Source organism: Bombina bombina, chromosome 2, assembly GCF_027579735.1.
Source record: "Bombina bombina isolate aBomBom1 chromosome 2, aBomBom1.pri, whole genome shotgun sequence".
Classification (NCBI taxonomy): domain Eukaryota; kingdom Metazoa; phylum Chordata; class Amphibia; order Anura; family Bombinatoridae; genus Bombina; species Bombina bombina.
The window spans coordinates 980,915,195-980,938,256 of record NC_069500.1 but is presented as its reverse complement, the minus strand read 5'-3'; positions in this window follow the sequence as shown (position 1 = coordinate 980,938,256).

The following is a 23,062-nucleotide window of genomic DNA, read 5'->3' as shown; positions in this document are numbered from 1 at the left end:
CTGCAAGATATCTCACTATTTTTTACTTTTCTGAGCGTGTCAAGTCCTTCTTTTGACCCATTTTGCCAAAGGAAAGGAAGTTGCCTAATAATTATGCACACCTGATATAGGGTGTTGATGTTATTAGACCACACCCCTTCTCATTACAGAGATGCACATCACCTAATATGCTTAATTGGTAGTAGGCTTTCAAGCCTATACAGCTTGGAGTAAGACAACATGCATAAAGAGGATGATGCGGGGTCAAAATACTCATTTGCCTAATAATTCTGCACTCCCTGTATGTGTATATATATATATATATATAAATACAAATAACATTTTCCCTATGTGAACATTACAATGTCAAATATTTACAGTAAATACACAGTTAAACATGTATGTAAGTGGAAAGGGCTCCAAATATATATGTATGTATATACATATATGCATGTATAAATACACATGTATACACACATAGACATAAATATATATACACCTGTTTGTTTATAACAGCCAATAGGATTAAAGCTCAAACCTATTGGCTGATTGGATCAGCCAATATGATTTTTTTCCTTTAATTCCTATTGGCTGATAGAATTCTATCAGCCAATCGGAATGTAAGGGACGCAATCTTGGATGAAATCACTTAAAGTGAACTTAATTTTCCAGCGACGATCGGAAGAAGAGGATGCTCCGTGCCGGATGTCTTGAAGACAGACCCGCTCCGCGCCGGATGGATGAAGATAGAAGATGCCGTCTGGATGAAGACTTCTGCCCGCTTGGATGAAGACTTCTGGCAGCTTCGATGAGGACTTCTGCCCGCTTGGATGAAGTCTTCTGCCGGCTTCCATGAGTACTTCTGCCCGCTTGGATGAAGACTTCTGCCACCTGGATGAGGATGGATGTCCGGTCTTCGAAAACTGTAAGTGAATCGTCGGGGGTTAGTGTTAGGGTTTTTTAAGGGTTTATTGGGTGAGTTTTATTTTTAGCTTAGGGTTTGGGCAATGTAAAAGAGCTAAATGCCTTTGTAAGGTTAATGCCCATCCAAATGCCCTTTTCAGGGCAATGGTTAGCTTAGGTTTGTTTAGTTTTTATTTGGGGGTTTGGTTGGGTGGGGGTGGTGTTTTACTGTTTGGGGGCTGTTTGTATTTTTTTTTTACAGGTAAAAGAGCTGATTTCTTTAGGGCAATGCCCAGCAAAAGGCCCTTTTAAGGGCCATTGGCAGTTTAGTGTAGGCTAAGTTTTTTTTTTTGGGGGGGGGGGGTTATTTTGATAGGGTTATTCGATTAGAAGTCATTTGTTTTTAATTTTGATAATTTTGTTTTTTATTTTGTGTAATTTAGTGTTTATTTTTAGTAATTAAGATAATTGTATGTTAATAATTAAATTTATTTTATTTTATTGTAATGTTAGGTTTTATTGTAAGGCAGGTTAGGTTTTATTTTACAGGTAACTTTGTATTTATTTTAACTAGGTAGCTAATAAATAGTTAATAACTATTTACTAACTAGTCTACCTAGTTAAAATAAATGCAAACTTACCTGTGAAATAAAAATAAAACCTAAGATAGCTACAATGTAACTATTAGTTATATTGTAGCTAGCTTAGATTTTATTTTATAGGTAAGTATTTAGTTATATATAATAATTGTAAGTTTTATTTAGATTTATTTTAATTATATTTAAGTTAGGGGGTGTTAGGGTTAGGGTTACATTAGGGTTAGGTTTAGGGGTTACTATATTTATCTAGTGATGTAGGAGGCCAGAGGTTTAGGGGTTAATAGTTTATTTTAGTTTATTTCATTGTGGGGGGCTTGCGGTTTAGTGGTTAATAGGTTTATTATAGCGGCGGTGTGGTGGACGCAGATTAGGGGTTAATAATATTTAAATAGTATTTGCGATGTGGGAGGGCGGGGTAGGTTTATTATATTGGCGACAATGGCCTCGCTTCCATTGAGTCGTTAAAAATGGAGCCGTAAGCTACCGAAGCGGCCGACAGCTAAAAGTAATTTACGGCTGCATTTTAGTACCAGGTTTCCATTGAAAAGATTAGCGTGTTGCGCGCAGTCGCTCTTTTCATGTAGCTGTAAGTTAACGTTGTGTTAACGCTTCCATCTGACGTCGGATTTCTTGAAAATCAATTAGTTGCTAAGGTAACCCGACCTTACGCTATAGAATTTACGTTTAACGTCCGTGCTTCTTACCTGTGATCGCCTCTCAAGAAAAATAAAAAAACACTTATCCATATTTTTAATAATCAAATACTATTTTCTAATATAATTATATTTAACACTTCATAAATATAAGTAATATTTATTGCTGCCCTAGGCATAGGTCTAGTTTGCATTCTGTAGATATGTTCTTGCATATATTATTGTATTTAAATATATACTGATATTTCTATTAGAATATAAGTTCAACTATTTCTATACATGAGACAACAATAAATATTACTTATAACAATTTATTTCTACATTAAAACACTTGCATTATATGCAAGTTTTATCATTTCAATAGAAAATAGCTCTCAAAAAGCACAATTTTCCTCTTTTACACCTAGTTGAGCTGGGGGTAATATTTCTCAATGTATCGACAGCCTCCGACAGTGTATTAACGGTTAGCGCTTTCAATGGAAACCTGGTATAATTTATCGATTAACGGCTTCTATTACTTTCTATGGGACGCGAAAATCTTTTCGGCAGCCGAAGTCCGGCAGCCGATATTGAGGTATAACGCGCCATTGGAAACAGTCGTTAAACGCTATTGCTTTCGACAGCATATTTATCGGTTTGCGAGTGCACGCAAACTGAATTACGACTCAATGGAAGCGAGGCCAATGTCGGGAAGTGGTGGAATAGGGGTTAACACATTTCTTAAGTGGCGGCGATGTCCGGAGCGGCAGATTAAGGGTTAATAATTTTATTTTAGTGTTTGCGATGCGGGAGGGCTTTGGTTTAGGGGTTAATAGATAGTTTATGGGTGTTAGTGTACTTTGTGACAGTTTAGTTATGAGTTTTATGGTACAGCTTTGTAGCATAAAACTCATAACTACTGACTTTAGATGGCAGTATGGATCTTGTCATTTTAGAGTGTACCACTCACTTTTTGGCACCACCACAAAACTCGTAATATTGGCGCTATGGAAGTCCCATTGAAAAAATACTTTTTTAAAGTGTGGTACTGATGTTGCGTGACAGCCAAAAAGGTGTGTGGTACACCTATTCTGACAAGACTTGTAATAGCAGAGTTAGGGAAAAAGCATTGTTATGAAGTATAACAATGCTTTTTCACTCATAACGCAAAACTCGTAATCTAGCTGAATATTTGCAAAACTTTTCTAAAAAAGTAAATTTTTTTAAAATTACAATTAAAAAGTTTCCCTATTATATTTGGTAGTTTTAAGTAATGCATATTCATGTGAAAACTGTTAAGCACATGTGAAACCTTATTAAGCACAAAAGACAAAAGACATTTCTAGATCTTATATTAAGTATTAAATAATCCAAGGCATAGCACACTCATATAAGTATATTACTTGCAAACATTCATGAGACATAGGTCGTATATGTAACATTGAATTTCAAAGGTTACTAAACCTACTTGGAAAGTTACAACAGTATCAGAAAGTGTTTTATATTCATCTGTTTAAACAAACTATGTAACACTTGGATTAAAGTTAGAGACATTTAATAAGGCTGTGTATTAATTACCACATTGCACTTACTGACTAAGGCCTAGATTATGAGTTGTGTGTTAGCCTTAAAAAGCAGCGTTAAGAGGTCCTAACACTGCTTTTTAACGCCCGCTGGTATTACGAGACTTGCAGGTACAGTTGTACCGCTCACTTTTTTGGCCAGACTCGGAAATACCACAAATCCACTTACGTCCATTGCGTATCCTATATTTTCAATGGGACTTGCATAGCGCCGGTATTACGAGTCTGACCAAAAGTGAGCGGTAGACCCTCTCCTGTCAAGCCTGGTACCGCATTTAAAAGACAGTAGTTAAGAGTTTTACACTACAACGCCATAGCATAAAACTCTTAACTAAAGTGCTAAAAAGTACACTAGCACCCATAAACTACCTGTTAACCCCTAACCCGAGGCCCCCCACATCGCAAACACTAAAATAAAATTATTAACCCCTAATCTGCCGAACCGGACATCGCCGCCACTATAATAAACATATTAACCCCTAAACCGCCGCACTCCCGCATCGCAAACACTATTTAAATATTATTAACCCCTAATCTGCCAGCCCTAACATCGCCGCCACCTACCTACATTTATTAACCCCTAATCTGCCGCCCCCAACGTCGCTGCCACTATAATAAAGTTATTAACCCCTAAACCTAAATCTAACTCTAACCCTAACACCCCCTAACTTAAATATAATTTAAATAGATCTAAATAAAATTACTACAAATAACTAAATTATTCCTATTTAAAATTAAATACTTACCTATAAAATAAACCATAAGCTAGCTACAATATAACTAATAGTTACTTTGTAGCTATCTTAGGGATTATTTTTATTTTGCAGGCAACATTGTATTTATTTTAACTAGGTAAAATAGTTATTAAATAGTTATTAACTATTTAATAACTACCTAGTTAAAATAAAGACACATTTACCTGTAAAATAAAACCTAACCTAAGTTACACTAACACCTAACACTAAACTACAATTAAATTAATTACATAAATTAAATACAATTAATTACAATTAAATAAAATTATCTAAAGTACAAAAACAAACACTAAATTACAGAAAATAATAAAGAAATTACAAGATTTTTAAACTAATTACACCTAATCTAATCCCCCTAACAAAATAAAAAAGCCCCCCCCAAAATAAAAAAGCCCTACCCTACACTAAATTACAAATAGCCCTTAAAATGGCCTTTTGCAGGGCATTGCCCCAAAGTAATCTGAATGAAGGTTCCTTTAAATGACATCATCCAAGATGGCATCCCTTCATTTCCGATTGGCTGATAGAATTCTATCAGCCAATCGGAATTAAGGTAGAAAAAATCCTATTGGCTGATGCAATCAGCCAATAGGATTGAACTTCAATCCTATTGGCTGATCCAATCAGCCAATAGGATTGAGCTGGCATTCTTTTGGCTGTTCCAATCAGCCAATAGAATGCCAGTTCAATCCTATTGGCTGATTGGATGCTTCACGTCGGATGTCTTGAAGATGGACCCGCTCTGTGCCGGATGGATGAAGATAGAAGATGCCGTCTGGTTGAAGACTTCTGCCCGTCTGGAGGACCACTTCTGCCCGGTTGGATGAACACTTCTGCCCGTCTGGAGGACCACTTCTGCCCGGTTGGGTGAAGACGTCTCCCGGTAAGGTGATCTTCAGGGGGTTAGTGTTAGGTTTTTTTAAGGGGGGATTGGGTGGGTTTTAGAGTAGGGTTGGTTGTGTGGATGGTGGGTTTTAATGTGGGGGGGGGGGAAATTTAGTGTTTTTTTCAAGTAAAAGAGCTGATTACTTTGGGGCAATGCCCCGCAAAAGGCCCTTTTAAGGGCTATTTGTAATTTAGTGTAGGATAGGGCTTTTTTATTTTGGGGGGGCTTTTTTATTTTGTTAGGGGGATTAGATTAGGTGTAATTAGTTTACAAATCTTGTAATTTCTTTTTTATTTTCTGTAATTTAGTGGGGGGGTTCGTACTTTAGATAATTTTATTTAATTGTAATTAATTGTATTTAATTTAGGTAATTAATTAATTGTAGTGTAGTGTTAGGTGTAATTGTAACTTAGGTTAGGTTTTATTTTACAGGTAAATTTGTCTTTATTTAAACTAGGTAGTTATTAAATAGTTAATACTATTCTACCTAGTTAAAATAAATACAAAGTTGCCTGTAAAATAAAAATAAACCCTAAGATAGCTACAATGTAACAATTAGTTATATTGTAGCTAGATTGGGGTTTATTTTATAGGTATTTAGTTTTAAATAGTAATTATTTAGTTATTTGTAGTAATTTTATTTAGATTTATTAAAATTATATTTGTTAGTGGGTGTTAGGGTTAGACTTAGGTTTAGGGGTTAATAACTTTATTATAGTGGCGGCGACATTGGGGGCGGCAGATTAAGGGTTAATAAATGTAGGTAGGTTGCGGCGATATTGGGCGCGGCAGAGTAGGGGTTAATAAATATAATTTAGGGTGTTGGGGATGTTGGGGGTAGCAGATTAGGGGTTCATAAGTATAATGTAGGTGGCGGCGGTGTCCGGAGCAGCAGATTAGGGGTTATTAACATTATGCAGGTGTCGGTGATGTCGGGGGCAGCAGATTAGGGGTTTTATAAGTGTAAGATTAGGGTTATTTAGACTCGGGGTTCATGTTAGGGTGTAGACATAAATGTATTTTCCCTATAGGAATCAATGGGGCTGCGTTAGGAACTTTACGCTGCTTTTTTGCAGGTGTTAGTTTTTTTTCCAGCCGGCTCTCCTCCATTGATTCCTATGGGGAAATCGTGCACAAGCACGTTTTACCAGCTCACCACTAACGTAAGCAGCACTGGTATTGAGGTGAGATGTGGAGCAAAATTTTGCTCTACGCTCACTTTTTTGCGGCTAACCCCGAGTTTGTAAAAACCCGTAATACCAGCGCTGTCTGTAAGTGAGCGGTGAGCATAAACTGCTCGTTAGCACCGCACCCCTGTGAAACACAAAACTCGTAATCTAGGTGTAAGTTTTTACAAAGTATTAAGTTTATACTTAGCAAATTTACAAATAGTTTACAATTATCCAACAGTCCACTATTAAATACCTTACAGCTAGATTACGAGTTTTGCGTTATGAGGGGTGTGGTGCTAACTTGGAAGTTATTATTACCGCTCACTTCCCTACAGTGCTGGTATTACAGGTTTATAAAAACCCGGCGTTATCAGGCAAGAAGTGAGCATAGAGCAAAATTGAGCTCCATACCGCACTCCAATACCAGCGCTGCTGAAAGCTGCGGTGAGTTGGTTTTACGTGCTCATGCACAATTTCCCCATAGTCATCAATGGGGAGAGCCGGCTGAAAAAAAGTCTAACACCTGCAAAAAAGCAGCGTAAAGCTCCGTAACGCAGCCCCATCGATTCCTATGGGGAAACAAAATTTATGTTTACACCTAACACCCTAACATAAACCCCGAGTCTAAACACCCCTAATCTGCAACCCCCGGCATCACCGACACCTACATTATACTTATTAACCCCTAATCTGCTGCTCCGGACATAGCCACCACTATAATAAACATATTAACCCCTAAACTGCCGCACTCCTGCATCACAAACACTAGTTAAATATTATTAAACCCTAATCTGCCACCCCTAACATCGCCGCCACCTACCTACATTTATTAACCCCTAATCTGCTGCCCCCAATGTCGCCACCACTGTACTAAATTTATTAACCTCTAAACCTAGATCTAACCCTAACCCTAACACCCCCTAACTTAAATATAATTAAAATAAATCTAAATAAAACTTACTATCATTACCGAAATAATTCCTATTTAGAACTAAATACTTACCTGTAAAATATGAAGATACTTATTACCTACAACATATCAGTACAGTGATGGGTTCACCAATGGCCCCCTCTTTTGCCAATTTTTTCATGGCCTGGTATGAGGATAGATATGATTCTTCAGAAAATAATCCCAATATTTTTCTATATCGGAGATATATTGATGATTTGATTATAATTTGAGGAGGTGATGAGACAGAACTCAAAGAATGGTATAAAAATCTTAATGGGCATTTGGCAAATGTACAGTTTACCATGGAATATGACCAACATGAAATTAAGTATCTAGATGTATGTATTTATAAAATGTATACATATACAGGTTGTTATCTACATACTAAATTATATTCTAAACCTACAGATAGGAATACCCTTCTAAAATTCCAAAGCTACCATCCACCACAATTAAAACTAGGCATATTGAAATCACAGCTAATAAGAGTCATTAGGAATAACACTAGTGAACAAGACAAATGGGCACAGTATGATATTATAAAAAGAGAAAGTACAGGTAAGGGGAGCTGGGATAGACCTTATTTATATGCACTATGCAATAATTGAATATTGGAGAATTCCGTCCTTAGGTGAAAATTATGTGGAATATGGTTAGAAAAAGTGATGCTGTGTTAGTTATTAGTAGTACAAATAGTTTATATATATAAATATGTGAATATATAAATATAGCCTAATGTGCTGTTTTTTGATGTGGCTTTGCAATGATAGTACTAAATAGTGTATGTTAAAATGATATAATATATATATAAAAAATATAAAATAAATATATGAAAATAATATATAGTTGATTTTTATAAAAGAAGTTGTGTTTATTAACAGAAACAACAATTGATAAACAGTGAAAAACTGATTAAAATCGGTATAGAGCTCTTATACCTTCTAAAACAATCAAATGGCAGAATATATAAAAGTTTACAGAACAAAAATACATATAAACAGGTATTTTTCTTTTTGTGTACCAATTTGATATATGGCAATATAAAATCAAATGACAGTATAAAGTGCTATTTAATTGATATCTCCGTGTTAAAAAATGAGGGGATAGGGGCTATGATCAGTCCAAAGATATGTGCAAACAATATTTAAAAGTCTCGTAACAATACTTTGAAGCAAAATTTAACTCTTGTATTTTTAAAACATAAGGTGAGTGAGATGGCGAGTCTGCCGTTGTTCAGATCTGAATATTGGTACCATACGTATGGGGGATATCTTTTTTATTAAAAGTCACACATTGGTATAGCGTATTTATAAAATTCAGCTATGCGCTGATTTGTACTCACATTTGAGAAAAAGGATTTCAAATTCTAGACGTATCTATTCTACTGGCAGATATCGTGATGTTAGATATCTGATTGGTTGTGGTGGTTCAGCCTTTATGCTGATGTATCAATTATAGCAAAGCCGGGTGAAAAAACGCTATTGTAACAATTCTCTTTATGGTTTCAATGAGAATTATATATTTTGTAGCTCTTTTGTAATCAAACCCCAAAAGTATCCTTTAACTTAGGGAGGGAGTTACAATGAGCGAGTTTTAATAATACAGCAAAATGGGAAGCAGTGAATGTTTCAATGATATTTGTGTCTCCTAGAGCTTTATGTAATCTTTAGGAAAACAAGTAAATGATACTTGGTCAGGCTACAATTTCAAGTGGTTAAACTGTATCAGCTTGTTTGTAGTTTTCACACACACACACTCTTCACTCAGGCACGCTAGTTCACATAAAAACAGAGTGGCTTTTTTATATACAGAGAGTCAATTGCGTCAAGACAGGTAACAGAACTATCAGCAAGGTTTAAGCAAGTTCGTTGGTTCCAATAATAGAAATGGATATGATATAGCCCAGATAGAGTTTAGTAACTGATCACCTTAATAAGAATGTAGAGCTATTTTGTTAGTACCTGTTCGGCGAGGAGCGTTGCAAGCTGAGACTGCAGCGTGTGTGTGACTCACTTCCGGTGCTGCGGTAGCTGTGGTTCTCTTTGTGTCTTGTAAACAGCGCCTGGAAATCCGCAGTGAAGAGGAGAGTTGATTCTGGATAAAGGTTTGCTGTGGAATAACTAAAGTCTTCTTATTCCTATGAGTGAATGAGAGATTAGAAAACCAAAGAAGTTTTTAGTTCGTAACAAGTTTCAGAACCCTAAATGGGTATCACAAAAGATATAGCTGGAAGAGCCAGAAGGTGCTAGTAGCTTGAAGTAGCGTTAGTCCTTCAATATTCAGGCAAGGAATGAGCAAAACAGGAAGCCTTATAAAGGAACAGAGAGGTGGGAGGGGATATACCTTAAAGGTATATCACATACCCCCCCCGTCAAGATCCCCCAAATCCCCCAGTCAAGAAGGCTTGTCAGGATATCGACGATGAAAAGCTGCTTGCAGTCTAGGAGCGTGAATATCCAAGTGAGACACCCAGGAATTCTCATCCAACCCATAACCCCTCCATTTAACAAAGTACTGAAGAACACCCCGATATGTACGGGAATCAAGTATCCGTTCGACCTCAAATTCAGGTCCATCCTTAAGCATTAGAGGAGGAGGCGGCAAACCCTTCTGAAGAGAGGTGTAGGGCTTTAAGAGTGATACATGAAAGACTGGGTGTAGTTTACAGTCAGGTGGTAGTTTCAACTTGACAGCATTTGAGTTGATGATGGAGACTATAGGAAAAGGTCCTAAGTATTGATTGGCCAATTTCTTGCTGGGGAGTTGGAGTTTCAGATGTTTAGTGGATAAAAGCACAGAATCACCGACTTTGTAGGATGGAGTTGGAGAGTGATGCGAATCATAGTATTTCTTCTGGCGTGCTTTCGCTTCAAATAAATGGAGTTTGATTATTTTCAATCTGTCTTCTAAAGTCGAGGAGAAGTCAGTTGCACCTGGGCATGGTACTGCTACATGAGATAAAGCTATTGTGGATGGATGGTAACCATAGTTGGCAAAGAAAGGTGTCATCTTAGTGGAACTTGAGATCGAGTTATTGTATGAAAATTCCGCCATCGGCAGATAGTCAATCCAGTCATCTTGTAAATGGGTGAGGTAACATCGTAAGAACTGCTCTAATGTTTGGTTCAAACGTTCAGTTAGACCATTTGTCTGTGGATGAAATGCTGTCGAATATCTCGTGTCTATTTTCAAAAGTTTGCAGAGGGACCTCCAGAAAGAAGAGGTAAACTGTGTCCCTCTGTCTGTGATTATGGTTGAGGGAATGCCATTTAAACGTACTATGTGATCTAAGAAAACTTTAGCAGTGGCTATAGCGGTAGGAAGTTTTTTAAGAGGTAGAAAGTGTGCCAATTTAGTCAGATGGTCGACAACTACTAGTATAGTGTTGTGTTGCTGAGAAACTGGTAGATCCACTATAAAGTCCATTGATATGATGGACCATGGTACACTCGGTATTGGCAGAGGTGTGAGATAACCTATTGGTTTTTTGTGTATAACTTTGTTCCTTGCACAGGTGTCACAGGATTTTATATACGTTTCAATATTACGTTCCATTTGAGGCCACCAGAAATAACGTTTGATTAGCTCAGTGGTTTTTTGTACACCTTTGTGCCCAGCCAAGAGGTTATCATGATGGTGTTGTAGAATGATACCTCTGAGTGTTCTGGGAACATATATTTTATCATGATGTAGGTAAAGGCTTGTTTTGATATCCTTTACACAATCCCTAGGTACATCTTTTTCTTTGTTGACCTCTAGTATGATCTCTTTTTCTAGAGTTGTGAGGGATCTTAGGAATTTTTCGTGGGCAATGATCGGATTTAAAGTTTCGGGATGAAACTTGTTTTCAGAAATTCGGGATAGGGCATCAGCTTTTATATTAGATGTGCCAGGCTTGTATGTGATTAAAAAATCGAACCTATCAAGGAATAGGGACCATCTTACTTGACGCGCAGACAGTGTCTTGTTTTTTCTCAGATATTCGAGATTCTTATGATCGGTGTAGATCAAGAAGGGGACTGAAGATCCATCCAAAAGATGCCTCCATTGCTCCAAAGAACATTTGATCGCTAATAATTCCTTATCACCAACATTATAGTTAATTTCGGCTGGAAGTAAAGATCTTGAATAGAATGCAATTGGATGTAATTCTTGTGTAGTTTTATTTCTTTGTGACAGGACGGGTCCAATACCCAAATTAGAGGCGTCAACCTCTAAAATAAATTGTGAACTGTAATCTGGTAATGTCAGAACAGGTGCTGAGGTAAAATGATGTTTTAAGTCATCGAATGCCTTCTGAGCTTCATTATTCCATTTGTAGGGGTAGTTTTTCCTGGTGAGTAAGGTGAGTGGTTTAACTACCATTGAGAAGTTTTTAATAAACTTTCAATAGAAGTTCGAGAATCCCAAAAACCTCTGGAGAGCTCGAACAGTCTTGGGTTCTGGCCAGTTACATATAGTACTGATCTTCTCCGAATCCATTTGGATTTTGTTTGGTGAGATTACATAACCAAGGAACTTTATTTCCTGGACATGGAAATTGTATTTTTCCATTTTTGCAAGCAATCTGTGTTCTCGTAATCTTGTCAGAACCCACCTTACGTGTTTCTCATGTTCTTGAAGAGTTTTGGAGTATACCAAAATGTCATCTAAGTAAATAATGACACATATGTCTGTAAGATCATGAAAAATCTCGTTGATAAAAAATTGAAAGGTTGCTGGGGCATTTGTTAACCCAAATGGCATCACGTTGTATTGAAATAGCCCATAGCGGGTCCTAAAGGCTGTCTTCCACTCATCTCCTTTTTTGATGCGAATCAAATTATATGCACCTTTGAGGTCCAGCTTAGTGTAAACCGTGGCGTTTGTAAGTCTTTCTATGAGCTCCGGAATGAGGGGTAGAGGGTAGCGGTTCTTTATGGTTATGGCGTTTAAGGCTCTATAGTCTATAATCGGACGGAGTGAGTGGTCCTTATTTTTTACGAAAAACATGCCAGCTGCTGCTGGTGAGGTGGAATGTGAAATAAAACCTTTTTTAAGATTTTCGTCCAAATAGGAGCGAAGGTGAGATAATTCTTTTTGGGATAATGGATATATTTTACCATATGGGACCACCGATCCAGGTATTATATCTCTCAGGCAGTCGAAAGGCCTGTGTGGAGGTAGACTTTCGGCCTCTTTTAGATCAAATACATCTACCAAATCCGAGTACACCATGGGTAAACCAGTCTCAATGTTACCTATGGAAACATGTGGATAACAGGTTGTGGAACAATAGTCAGAGGAGAGTTGCAAAGAGTTACAGAGCCAGTCAATTTGTGGATTATGAAGGTGTAACCAAGAATATCCCAGAATAACTGTATGTTTGTCAATGGGTATTATGTCATATGTGAGATATTCAGTATGACCTTGTATTGTTGTTGTAAGCAGTGGAATTGTGTGATGAGTTATTGGCCCATGTTGAATAAGAGTACCATCAATTAATTTGACAAAGACTGGCTGCTTTTTACACACAGTAGGGATTTTATTATTTTTAACATAAGTGATATCTATATATAATCCAGATGCTCCTGAGTCTATTAAGGCGTCAGTCAGTATATGTGTTTGGTCCCACTGCAAAGAAATGGAAATAGTGAGTTGATTTGGTACACTTATGGTACATATAGATTCAAATTTTTTTATCTTACCCTTCTTTTGTTTGGCCAGTAAAGGGCATGTAGAGACAGAATGATCCTTATGGGCACAGTAAAGACAGAGATTGACCAATCTCCTTCTGGTCTTTTCCTCAGGGGTCAAAGGTCCTTTAATGGAACCTATTTCAATAGGAATGGCTTGAGTGGTGTTTCTTTCTTGTACTGATGTGGATGGTAACAGGCGTCGTGATGGAGACTCATAGAAGCCTTTTTCAGCCTTTCTTTCTCTCAATCTACGATCCAAGGTAGTACTAAGTTTGATTAATGCTGTAAGTGTTTCCGGTATTTCTAAGCGGGAGAGTTCATCTTTCAATGATTCAGAGAGCCCTAATCGAAATTGATTTTTTAAACTGATCTCATTCCAGAGAGAGTCGGCAGCCCACATCTGGAAGTCGGTGGTATATTCTTCCACTGTTCTCTTTCCTTGTTTGAGAGCCCTTAATTTAGTTTCAGCATTCAGTTGACTATTAGAATCCTCATAAAGGCTTGAGAGTGCTGTGAAGAATTCCTGCAAGGAATCTAGAATCCGATTATTATTTTCGAAAAATCGGTTACCCCAAGTACGAGGTTCACCAATCAGGAAAGAGATGGTAGTGCAAACTTTTATACGATCTGTGGGATAAGTGCGTGGCTTCATGGAAAATAATAAATGACATGCATTCTTAAAATCGCGAAATTCTGACCTTTTCCCAGAGAAAGGTCTGGGAAGTTGTATGTGAGGTTCAGAGATTTGTGATTCTTTAGTGGTTAAACAGTCTTTAATCAGTTGTCTTATTGCTTTATTTTCAGCCTGAAGGTCTGTGAGAGCACGTGCCACAAAATCAAGTTTTTGATAAACATTGTTGAATTCTTGCTTAATCTCATTAGGATCCATGGTTGCTGTATTTATTAGGTACCCGGAACCTAATGTCAATTGGCCTGAATATTATGTAACAATTCTCTTTATGGTTTCAATGAGAATTATATATTTTGTAGCTCTTTTGTAATCAAACCCCAAAAGTATCCTTTAACTTAGGGAGGGAGTTACAATGAGCGAGTTTTAATAATATAGCAAAATGGGAAGCAGTGAATGCTTCAATGATATTTGTGTCTCCTAGAGCTTTATGTAATCTTTAGGAAAACAAGTAAATGATACTTGGTCAGGCTACAACTTCAAGTGGTTAAACTGTATCAGCTTGTTTGTAGTTTTCACACACACACACACACTCTTCACTCAGGCACGCTAGTTCACATAAAAACAGAGTGGCTTTTTTATATACAGAGAGTCAATTGCGTCAAGACAGGTAACAGAACTATCAACAAGGTTTAAGCAAGTTCGTTGGTTCCAATAAAAGAAATGGATATGATATAGCCCAGATAGAGTTTAGTAACTGATCACCTTAATAAGAATGTAGAGCTATTTTGTTAGTACCTGTTCGGCGAGGAGCGTTGCAAGCTGAGACTGCAGCGTGTGTGTGACTCACTTCCGGTGCTGCGGTAGCTGTGGTTCTCTGTGTGTCTTGTAAACAGCGCCTGGAAATCCGCAGTGAAGAGGAGAGTTAATTCTGGATAAAGGTTTGCTGTGGAATAACTAAAGTCTTCTTATTCCTATGAGTGAATGAGAGATTAGAAAACCAAAGAAGTTTTTAGTTCGTAACAAGTTTCAGAACCCTAAACGGGTATCACAAAAGATATAGCTGGAAGAGCCAGAAGGTGCTAGTAGCTTGAAGTAGCGTTAGTCCTTCAATATTCAGGCAAGGAATGAGCAAAACAGGAAGCCTTATAAAGGAACAGAGAGGTGGGAGGGGATATACCTTAAAGGTATATCACAGCTATTCACAATAGCGATACTTTGTAAGGTGATATTCTTTGTTTTGCAGTGTGTTTCTTTATGGTGTTACAAAAAACACAAGCAATTATATACTTGCTGGAAAAGATCGGCTGCTTCTTTCTGGAGTAGGAAATCCAAATGTTACAATGTTTCTGTTATGAAGACGGCTGACACTTTTTTCTCCGTGAGGTTTGCAGGAGTCTCAGTCTGATTTTCTGATATTTTATAAAGATGTGAAGGCTTTTTTGCAGGTGCTGAAACTGTTTACCTTCGTAAGGTTTGCTGGAGTTTCAGGTTGGTAGATGAACTTGTTCAATAGTTGAATTGCGCTGGCTTGTATCACCAGTAGGAAATTTCTTGTACTAACGAAGTACGGATGGCTGGGTTTGCTGGAGAAGGCAAAAGTACACTAGCTTGTGGTAGTTGGTGCACACTCAGAGGGCAAATCTATGCGTTTCGGCCGTAGCCTTTATAAAGATGCCCTGGGAGTGTGGATTACGAACTTATGAGGGTCTGAGTGTGAGGTCATTGGCAGATTCAATAGCTTTATTAGCCTATCAGCAAGGGATTTAGGCCGTGAGCTCAATATGTTTCAGCTGGTTTGCTTGGGGATTGCACATAGTTTAGAATGTGAATTGGTTAACTTTTTACAAATGGTCAAATGGCGTCTAAATACCCCATAAGTGTACAAAATGTACACATAAATATATATATATATATATATATATATATATATATATATATATATATATATATAAAGAAATATATAAGATACATATAAAAAAAAGGTATTTAAAAATGAATGAATAAAATAGAAAATTGGAAAATAAAAAATTGGAAATAAAAAGAGAGCTTTGCATGTGAATCTATACAGGAAAGTTTCAATGTTCATTATGTTTCGTCAGAGACTAATTCCTTGGGATGTCTGTACTTTTAAGTGATATGTTATATGTCTATATGTAGAAAAGTTATATGCATGCAAATATTTTGTACTAATGAATTACTACTTGATACTTGGCAATATACAGAGCTATGATCAAAAAATATATGATAGTAGATTAAGACGTGTATCATAAAAACTAGAACATGACGTGTATCACAAAAATTGTGATTATATTTTTAATTTTTAATTTTCAAAAGGGATATGTTTCTTTATAGTGAATATATACAGCAACCAGGTCCGTTTTTTTTTAGTGGGAGTTTAATATTCTTATGGCCAGAAAGTATGTACTTTTTATTTCTTTCGTTTTTTTGTTGTTTTAAAATTTAAACTATATTGGTCTTGTCTCCAAGTTGTTTAAACAATTAGTTCTATGGGTCCTATTGTATTTAAATTTCAAAAGGGATATTTTTCTAAATAGTAAATATAGACAGTAATCAGGTCTGGATTTTTTGATAGAAGTTTAATATTCTTAAGGCCAGAAAATATGTGCTTTTTATACTTGCGTTTTTTTATCCATTTATGATTTAAACTATATGGGTCTTGTTTGCAAGTTGTTTTAATGGTTAGTTCAATCAGTCCTATTTAAATCTACATATTTTTTAATTTAGAATAATTTAATTGTATTGCTATTTTATTTAGCCTTTTTGTTTATATTTTTATTTTTATTTAAAATCAAAATAGTTTACATTAGAGATATGAGTTTTCTGCAATAATTTGCTTAGATTAAATTTATTTATTTTTGTTCTATTATCAAACTTTTTTGTAAATCCAGTTATATATCCAAAGAGCTATGATATAGTCTATAGATTAATCTATTATTATGAGTTGGATAATGAAATGTTTATTCTAATGGATTTTTATTTTGTTTTCAACATTGTATAAATATTCTGAAAGAAATTAGGGGTTTTCTTAAATTTCAGATCAAAAGGGTTGTTCTGGTATCTCAAAGTCAGTTTTATTGAAGATTTGTATAGGTTTAAATGAGAAAGTTTAAGTCAAAATCCATGTTTAATCCATGGGGGTATAATGTTTTAAAGGAATAAATGTATTCTGCTTCTTTTCTTAGCAGGAGATTTTCTATATTCCCCCCTCTTGGGTTCAAGAAGACTTTTTTGACTCCCCAAAATTTCATGTAGTTAATATTTCCGTTATGGCACTCTGTGAAGTGTTTGTATAGATTTGTATTAGTAGCTTTATGTTCAAAATGGTGAAGGGGTTCTCTTATTCTATTTCTTAACATTTGGCTAGTTTGGACGAAATATTGATGGCCACATAAACATTGAATACAGTATATCACATTGGTATCTGAACAGTGAATAATTTATTTTATTTTGATGTATTGATCATTATTGTTTGATTTTAGGATTTTGATTTTTGTGCTATGTTTGCATGACTTGTAAGATATGCAAGGAAAGAATCCTTCAACTATTTCTTTCTTAAGGTTATTGATGAAGGAATTATTTGATTCTTTATTTTTAAATTCGCTGGGTGATAAAATGTTTTTTAGATTTTTTGCTTTTTTGAAAATGATATCTGGTCTGTTTTTCAGTTTATATCCTAAAATGTGATCTTGTTTTATATAATGCCAGTGTTTGTTCAAGATCTTTTTGATCTCATGATGTTGGGAGTTAAATTGAGTTATAAAAGGTATAAATAAGGGATCTTCTGTTCTGACTTTGGAACTTATTTTTGATTAAGGTTTCAGTATATTGTCTCTATTAATTAATTGGACTTCTTTTTTGGTTTTCTCAAGGGATTGGAGATTATATTTCTTTTCCGTGAACCTTTGTGTTAATAATTTAGATTGTGTTGAATATTGATTGATGTGTGAACATTTTTTTCTGATTCTAATGAATTGGTTTTTTGGAATATTTGTTTTCCATTTATTTAGGTGATAACTGTCATTGTGAATGTAATTGTTTGCGTCTGTTATTTTATTTTGATGTATTGATCATTATTGTTTGATTTTAGGATTTTGATTGTTGTGCTATGTTTGCATGACTTGAAAGATATGCAAGGAAAGAATCATTCAACTATTTCTTTCTTAAGGTTATTGATGAAGGAATTATTTGATTCTTTATTTTTAAATTCGCTGGGTGATAAAATGTTTTTTAGATTTTTTGCTTTTTTGAAAATGATATCTGGTCTGTTTTTCAGTTTATATCCTAAAATGTGATCTTGTTTTATATAATGCCAGTGTTTGTTCAAGATCTTTTTGATCTCATGATGTTGGGAGTTAAATTGAGTAATAAAAGGTATAAATAAGGGATCTTCTGTTCTGACTTTGGGACTTATTTTTGATTTAGGTTTCAGTATATTGTCTCTATTAATTAATTGGACTTCTATTTTGGTTTTCTCAAGGGATTGGAGATTATATTTCTTTTCTGTGAAACGTTGTGTTAATAATTTAGATTGTGTTGAATATTGATTGATGTGTGAACATTTTTTTCTGATTCTAATGAATTGGTTTTTTGGAATATTTGTTTTCCATTTATTTAGGTGACAACTGTCATTGTGAATGTAATTGTTTGCGTCTGTTTTTTAAAAAAATGTTTTGTTGTAATTTCTTTGTTTATTATTTCTATCTCTATATTCAAAAAATGAATTATATGAGTGTTTGATTCATGAGTGAAACTAAGGCCTAGTGAGTTGTTGCCTAGATCTTCCATGAAGAGTATGAAGAGTTCTAGTAATTCTGGTTCTCCCTTCCAGATGATAAACATGTCATCTATGTAACGATAATAGTGCACAAGGTTCGCCCCCCAGGGACTATTATTAATATAGTTATTTTCAAAATATCCCATAAATAGATTAGCATAACTGGGGGCGAACCTTGTGCCCATTGCAGTTCCTTTATGTTGTATATAGATGTTTTCATTAAAGAGAAAGGAATTGTTGTAAAGTATAAAATTAATACAGTTTAGTAAAAATGTGTTTTGATCTTTGTTAAGATCAAAATCTTTGTCTAGAAATTCTTTTGTTGCCTTTATACCTTTTTGGTGGTCAATATTGGTATAGAGAGAATTGACATCACAAGTCACTAAGAGTTATCTTCCCAGGATATATTTTTAAGAATATTTAGTAGTTGGGTGGAGTCTTTGAGATATGAAGGTAATTGGGTGACATAGGTCTGTAAAAAGAAATCAACGTATTGTGATAGATTTGATGTAAGGCATCCTATACCGGATACGATGGGGCGTCTTGGGGGTCTTAAAACATTTTTATGAATTTTGGGAAGTATATAAAATGTAGGGGTAATCGGATTTTTGATATTAAGAAAGGCAAATTAATTTTGTGTCAGTAGTCCTATGTCTAGGGCTTGTTTTAGAAGGCCCCCTAATTTTTGTATTTGATTTTTTATAGGATTTGACCTGTTTTCTATATGTAGTTTCATCGTGTAGGAGTCTATATGATTCTTCTAAATAATAGGCAGTATCCATAAGCACAATCCCTCCGCCTTTATCGGCGGGCTTTATTGTGACATCTTTGTTGTTTTTTAGATCTTGTATTATTTTTAATTCTTTTTGGGTCATGTTCCAATTAATGTATTTTGTTTGATCGATTTTATCAATATCTTGTTTGACTATTTTTTCAAAAAGTTTAATCTCTTCATATTTTTCACCTATTGGGTAAAAGGTTTAAGTGGCTTTAAAGTTTGTATGTTTGTATCTTGATTCATTATCTTTAAGAATTTTATTTTCCAAGGGATTTTTGATAAAATATCTTTTGAGGGTGAGTTTGTGAATACATTGGTTAATATTTACAAGAGTTTCAAATGTATTTAGTTTGCACGAAGGTGCAAAAGATAGGCCTTTATTTAGCACTGTTACTTGTAGTCGGTTTAAAGGGTACTTGCTGATATTAAATATTCCATTGTGTTTTATTTCTGTCTTTTTGGGGTTTTGTCTGGAATGTCTTCTGTTCCCCCTGCCTCTAATCCTCTTTTGCTTCTTAAATTTCTTTGTGGAAAAATATATGTGTTGTTTTTTGATGTTCCTTCCCCTAAAGAGGTATTTTCTAAAAAAAACACTCTGTTGTGTGTGATGGGGTGTAGGGGACCTGATATTTTCTTGTTCTAAAGGTTGAAATCTATTTCTAGTTGGAACTCTCCAATCAGAGTTAGAATTGTTTTGGTTTCTCCTATAGTGGCTATAGTGTGGATTTCTATGTGTGTATTGATTTGGTTGTCCAATATTGTTTTTTATATGATTATTACCAAAATGAGTATTGGATTCTGAATTTTCCCATTTTTGGTTATAATTAGAGTTAAAATTATCCCTATGGTGGGGGTGATAACTATTTTTAGAATAAGAATCATTGCAATTCCTTCTATGTGGGTATTCTCTTCTTTGGGTCTGAGCCCAGTTGTTATAAGAATCATAGTTTGAAGAGTAATTTCTTGGAGGTCTAGTATCTTGTCTATTTGAAGTGGAAAAATAATGATTATTATCTTCTGTTCTATGTTCTGCATAGTGTCAATTGTTAGTGTAGTCATTATATTGTCTTCTATTTTCATAATTTTCATGTGTTTGGTTAGGGTGTTTATATGTAGTATCATCATTATGTCTATAGGAGGTAGTACGGATAGCTTTATTTCTATGTGTTGTGGTATTGAATGAGATTGTGTTTTTTGTGTTCTGTTGGTTAGTTCTACCAAAAATATGAGATCGATCTTTTTTACTAGTAGGAGTGGGTATATGGCTTGTTATATTGTCATTACTGGAATCTATTTCTATGGAAGTATCTACCTCTTTATTTTCAGAATAATCTTCTAGATCTCTATTATATTTGGACATACTTTGGCACAGTATGATATTATAAAAAAATTAGATTTGTACAAAGGGGATATAAAGAAACTGATATCACAAAAGTATGGACAAAAATTGTACAATTTGATCAACAAATGCTTATTAATAAAGCCAAACCTAAAAAGGAACAGGGTGAACATAATCAGAATAATTATATTACTACCTATACACCAGCAAGTTCTATTGTAAAAAAAAAAACCCTGACAAAAACCTGGTTCATTTTATCTAAGGACCCAACCTTATCTTTTACAGGGACTAGACCACCACAAATGGTATATAAAAAAGGCAAAAGCCTAAAAACTCTATTGGTTAAACATGATGTTCCTAAGGAATCTCAAAATTGATTACCCAAAGGCAAGGTGTGATGTTTAAAGTGTGGAAACTGTGTTACATGTAATACCTTAATAGCTGGCAATAAATTCTCTCATCCTCATAATTCTAAAAAATTTGACATCAGACATAGACTAACATGTACATCTGATTACGCTGTTTATATAATTGTTTGCCCATGTGGGAAATTTTATGTTGGAAAAATGTGCACCCCGTTCAGCGCACATTTAGCGAATCACAAAAGTGCAATAAGGGCTGCATATAGGGATGGGATTAGTAAACAACCAGTAGCCCGTCATTTCCTTGAAAACATACATACTGTTTCCATGCTTAGGTCTATGTTAATAGATAGAATACCCCCTTTAAATAAAGGAGGAAATAGGGATGTTGAATTATTCAAAAAGAGAGGCACAGTGGATACACAGATTGGATACTATGTACCCTAAGGGTCTAAATATGCATTTAGATTATTCACTATTTTAGTAGGTCAGATATTGTATTCTGAGATTGGTGTCTAATCCCTACATTTCTATACTTACATTTCTATACATCCATACTTGTGTTATCAATTTATATGATGTAGATTACTACTACTAAAAAAACCTAAGCTCCCCATTGCTCTGAAAAGGGCATTTAGCTCTATTGCTGCCCAAAGCCCTAACCTAAAAATAAAACCCACCCAATACACCCTTAAAAAATCCTAACAATTCACTTACTGGGAGATGTCTTCATCCAAGCGGCAAGATGTCCTCAATGAAGCCAGCACAAGTGGTCCTCCAGATGGGCAGAAGTCTTCATCCAGATGGCATCTTCTATCTTCATCCTTCCGACGCGGAGCAGGTCCATCTTCAAGACATCTGGTGCTGAACATCCTCTTCTTCCGATGGACTAACGACGAATGAAGGTTCTTTTAAATGACGTCATCCAAGATGGCATCCCTTAGATTCTGATTGGCTGATAGAATTCTATCAGCCAATCGGAATTAAGGTTGAAAAAATCCTATTGGCTGATTGCACTCGCATTCTATTGGCTGTTCCAATCAGCCAATGGAATGCAAGCTCAATCCTATTGGCTGATCCAATCAGCCAATAGAATTTTTTTAACCTTAATTCCGAATCTAAGGGATGCCATCTTGGATGACGTCATTTAAAGGAACCTTCTGCCGGCTTCGCTTAGGACATCTTGCTGCTTGGATGAAGACTTCTCCCGGTAAGTGAATCTTCGGGGGTTAGTGTTAGTATTTTTTAAGGGTGTATTGGGTGGGTTTTATTTTTAGGTTAGGGCTTTGGGCAGCAATAGTGCTAAATGCCCTTTAAAGGGCAATGCCCACCCAAATGCCCTTTTCAGGGCAATTGGGAGCTTAGGTTTTTTAGTTAGGGTTTTATTTGGGGGGTTGGTTGAGTGGTTGGTGGGTTTTACTGTTGGGGGGGTTGTGTGTATTTTTTTTTTACAGGTAAAAGAGCTGATTTCTTTGGGGTAATGCCCCACAAAAAGCCCTTTTAAGGGCTATTGAAAGTTTAGTTTAGGCTAGGTTTTTTTTTTATTTTGGGGGGCTTTTTTCATATTGATAGGGCTCTTAGATTAGGTGTAATTAGTTTAAAGATCTTGTAATTTGTTTTTTATTTTCTGTAATTTAATATTTGTTTTTTTTGTAATTTAGCTAATTTAATTGTATTTAACAGTGTGTTTTTTGTATTTTTGTATTTTGTATTTCACATTTTGTATTTTAACAAATATATGTTCACTTATGTATAAATATTTACATTGTAGATTGTCTTGAAAAAGGCTCAATTGTGGAGCTGAAACGTTGACCTGAATTATGTCATTTTTTTTACTGAATAAATAAAGAAACTTTAAAAACACCTGTGAGTGCCCTCTATTTTTCATATGGATACTATAAAGAGTGATTTTGGAGTCCCCAGGCATTACAGAAGGAGAAGAAAGGTTGGAGTGCATGGAGTGCAGAATATATATATATATATATATATATATATATATATATATACTGTATATACTG